General features: G+C 41.6%; 1 long non-coding RNA gene across 1 annotated transcript; it reads left to right on the forward strand.

The window, feature by feature from the left end:
• The first annotated feature begins 207 nt into the window (after positions 1-207).
• On the forward strand, positions 208-1,874 carry LOC146007068 (uncharacterized). The gene is made up of 2 exons (XR_014444228.1): positions 208-833; positions 1,713-1,874. It is a non-coding gene; the product is annotated as an uncharacterized LOC146007068 (long non-coding RNA).
• Positions 1,875-4,331: the final 2,457 nt, after the last annotated feature.

Genomic DNA, 4,331 nt, shown 5'->3' on the forward strand with positions numbered 1-4,331 from the left:
TCGCCAAATTGGAGAGGCGATGGTCCGACCTGCGAAGGCGGGAGCCGGAGCGGCTGCAGGCTTTGAGGCGGCGTCTTCAACGCTGTAAGTATTTACGCAAAATACACATAATTGACAGTGGGCCAGATTCTCTAAGCTTCAAAAGTGATAAACTGGAGAGTAATAAACAGCCAGCCAATCAGCTCCTACCTGACATTTGTCAAATACAGTCTGTAACATGGCAGGTATGAGCTGATTGGCTGCCTGTTTATCACTCTCCATTTTATCACTTTTGAAGCTTAGTGCATCTGGCCCAGTGAATGTTATCATTTTCACATTATTTAATATTAATATTACATGAGGTCAATTGGGTGTTGATGACATAGAAATGCCATATACTATATGTGTGATATATAACACATATATAATGTGGTTATGATATGTTATAGTATAGTATAGTATATACTTGTTATAGTGATTACAATGTCAAATGACACTCAACCATTTTGTTTGTTTAACCCACAGCGCGGGAGAGAGCCAGACAGGCCAGAGAGGAGGCCGCAGAGGAGGCCCAGGAGGTCGGCCAGGAGGTCGAAGTGGAGGGCCAGGTGGAGGTGGAGGAGGCGGGACAGGTGGAGATGGAGGCGGAGGAGGTTGAGGGCCGCCATGAGGTGGAATACCTCACCTCCACCACCCCTACACACACCCCTCCCCCTAGCCACTCACCAACCTCCACTGTCTACCTCCCCCCCCCCCCCCCGTGTACCAAGAGGAGGAGTTCGGGCTACCCCTCCCGGATTTGCCACCACCTCCAAATCTGGAGGAAGAAGAGCTGGTGGAGCTGCCTGGCAGGGGTAAGTAGACGTAATGCGTCATTACTGACTTAGGTACAGTTTGTTTTGTCGCACAGCTGATGACATTTTGCTATAATATAGTAAAGAGTAGTCCAAACAAATGGAAAACAACAGACACACTTTGGCCTTATAGGGCCATGCTGCAAACATGCAATGTGGAGGCTCATGTAGGTGATGAGTGTTTATTTCTGGAGGGTCTTTGTATAGAAGCAACAATAAAACATCAATGTAATATGGGCAGCCCTGATTTATAATGGAGACCCAAGTGTCCAGTTCCCCTGGGCCCCCCTCTAGCCAGTGGGCCCGTGTTGTTGCCATGTATTTTTGAAAGGTATTATGTAGGATGGATTGGCCTTAGAAATTGTTTGGTGTATGGAAGCGGATTAGTGCTGCACTTGCACCTATCTGGCAATGTGACAAGGAATCATGAAGTAATGGGTAGAGGGACTAGCCTAGCCTTTTAATGTGGTATCTATTCTCTATCTATCTATCTATCTATCTATCTATCATGCAGTTTAGCTATTAAGCAGTGACATGCAGGTATATATGTATGGCTAAATGTGGCATGTTGTAGTGGGTGTAGCTTTCTAGTAGATTGGTGAGTGTTTTGGCAGGAGAAGTGTGAGTGAGGCTCAAGTGTGGTTGTGATTTTGATAGATACATTGTGAAGTTTATGAGTCACATATTCTGTTGTGTAAGGCAGTGTGTGTGTGTGTGTGTGTGTGTGTGGCAGCATCATATATTTTCTGCCATTAGATACAGTATTGGCTATAATTGTTTGTATGTATGATTTTTAATGCTGTAGGTACTTAGGATTGACTGTACAAGGTGTACCAGAGTAGCATAATTAATGTTGAACCCCCTTTCACATGCCCACAGATGACCCGGAAGAAGGCCAGGGTGTAAGAGGGGCCCTCATGAGGCTGCGGCAGGACCTGATGCGGATGGCGGGCCATGTACAGGACCTGTGCGACCTCCTGCTGGAGTAGTTTATTTATTTTATTTTATTTTTGTAAATACATTTTTCAGTTTAAGTACAAAGTGGTCTGTGTGTTATTTTATTTTTTACAGTTTAAGTATAAATATACGGAAATAAGTAAAAATATTGATGTCTAGTTATGTAAGGTGCAAAAGGTATATACAGTACATAGATGTTTTTATTGCATAGCAGTGATTTAAAGGGAATGTTAGGGTTAATGTAAAGTGGTTTTAAGTGTTTAATTATCAATTAGATAAATAATAGATGACCAGGATAAACAATCCCTTTTCAATGAGGTGGGCTAATTGCCTAAGTGTGTCATGTGATCGATTTAGAGATTCAGATGAGAGTGGTGGTGATTTGTGCGTAAATACACCGCATCGGTGCGTACGGGCAGGTTCCCGTCCGTTCTGACCCGGTAAGACCGTGCATACTCGGTAAGACCGTGCATACGCTGTAAGACCGTGCAGAATCTGTGCGTGTCCACCGCACACGCATGGTTTGGATGTCGTCCGTAAACACGCCCTCTTCTTAAAGAGTGAGTCCGTCCGAATGCGGAGGACCGGTGGGCGTTTCTACGGACAATGTCCGCACAGCGTGGCGTGCGGCCCGCTCCGTAAGAATTCGGGAAAGTACGCATCGATCAGAATAAGGGCCAGTGTCTTCAGCGCCTTTTGATTGTAATGTCCATACAATATAATACACATTAATAATATAATAAAATAATTAGATACACTTCATAGGTGGTTCTTTTGAAGAAAATTTTCTTTTATTTTTCAAAAACGTGATCAATACCCAATGCGTTTCGCCTCGATAAGAAGCTTCATCAGGGGTTTGTGATCTTTTATAACTCTTCCGCTAAGCGAATACAAAAAAAGAAGAAATTTAAAGAGTTAGAAAAGGATAAGAAAGAGAATAAACTGGGGGAAGGAGGCATTTTTAATCTTTCAAATTACGAGTTGTCAAAAATGGAAATGAAACTACTGAACAAGGGCCTATCCTTTGCCCCAACTTCGGAAATGGACCAGTTCGAAATCTATACAGATTTAAATAAATTTGTGAGGAAACTCACACTCAAAAGGCATTTTTCGAAGAAAGAGTACTCAGAAGGAGAGATTCAGAGCTCCAAATCTGGGCTGAAGCCTACATCAAAATACTATCCCCTAGAATCGAGGAGTACACAAATTAAGACTTTTTATCAACTAGTAAAGAAGGACCTCGAGATATTAGGCACAAAAAAACGGAAGGATAGATGCAACTTGACAAACTTCGAAAAACAAGCCATGAAAGCCTTAAAGAACAATACAGATATAGTACTGAAGAGTGCGGACAAAGGCGGAGGCCTAGTCCTGATGAATAGAACTGATTATGAGTTTGAAGCAATGAGACTTCTAGGGGATGAGAAGTCATACCGCCGTCTAACATCAGATCCAACACCAGAATTTCTAGAAGACCTGAGACCCATTCTAGTAAATGCTCTGCATAAAGGGATCATTAAGAAGGAGGAGTATCAATATCTAATAAAAAACTCACCTGTGGTCCCGATTTTTTACTTTCTCCCAAAGATCCACAAAACTCTGACAAACCCCCCGGGACGGCCTATAGTCTCGGGGATAGATTCGTTAACATCAGGTTTGTCAGAGTATGTGGAGATCTTCCTCAAAAAATACGTGCCAAATTTGGTATCATATACAAAAGACACAACGGCTATCCTACAGAAACTTGAAGGTTTTAGTTGGAAAGAGAATTTCAAATGGGTTACGATAGATGTGCAAGCCCTTTATACATCAATCGACCACAATAAAGGCATTGAATCATGTATGGAATTTCTGAATGCAGATCATACTTTAGAAACAGGGCACAGAGATTTTATTTGCACACTTATCAAATTCATTTTAACCCATAATTATTTTAAATTTCAAGAGTCATTTTATTTGCAAGTATGCGGAACGGCTATGGGGACTGTCTTCGCGCCCAGCTTCGCCAATTTGCACATGGGGAGCTGGGAACAGAAAGTGATTTACGAGAACAACCCCTTTTTAAGCCATGTGGTACTTTTTAACAGATATATAGATGACATTTTAATGATCTGGGATGGCACAGAGGAGGATTTTAGACTTTTTATGGACACTTTGGGAAGAAATGAGTACAACCTCTCCTTCACATATAAAATTAGCAGTGAAGAGGTGGAATATCTAGATCTTATTCTATCCAGCAAAGAAGGGAAGGTCACTACAAAAAATTTCGTGAAATCAGTGGACTCAAACTCATATGTACATTACCGGAGCAATCACAAAAAACAGTGGAAAAATAATACTCCACTATCGCAATTCTCAAGAATAAAAAGGAATTGCACAGAGACAAAGGATTTTGAGGAACAAGTAGAGATTTATAAGGGTCGATTTCTTGAGAGAGAATATCCGGAGGAAATCCTTGAAGAAGCGATCAACGAAACTAAGAACAGGGATAGAGGTACACTTTTACAATATAAACAAAAAAGTAGTACAGAGGAACGTATT

The sequence above is a fragment of the Crinia signifera genome, chromosome 6, assembly GCF_055691185.1.
Source record: "Crinia signifera chromosome 6, ASM5569118v1, whole genome shotgun sequence".
Classification (NCBI taxonomy): domain Eukaryota; kingdom Metazoa; phylum Chordata; class Amphibia; order Anura; family Myobatrachidae; genus Crinia; species Crinia signifera.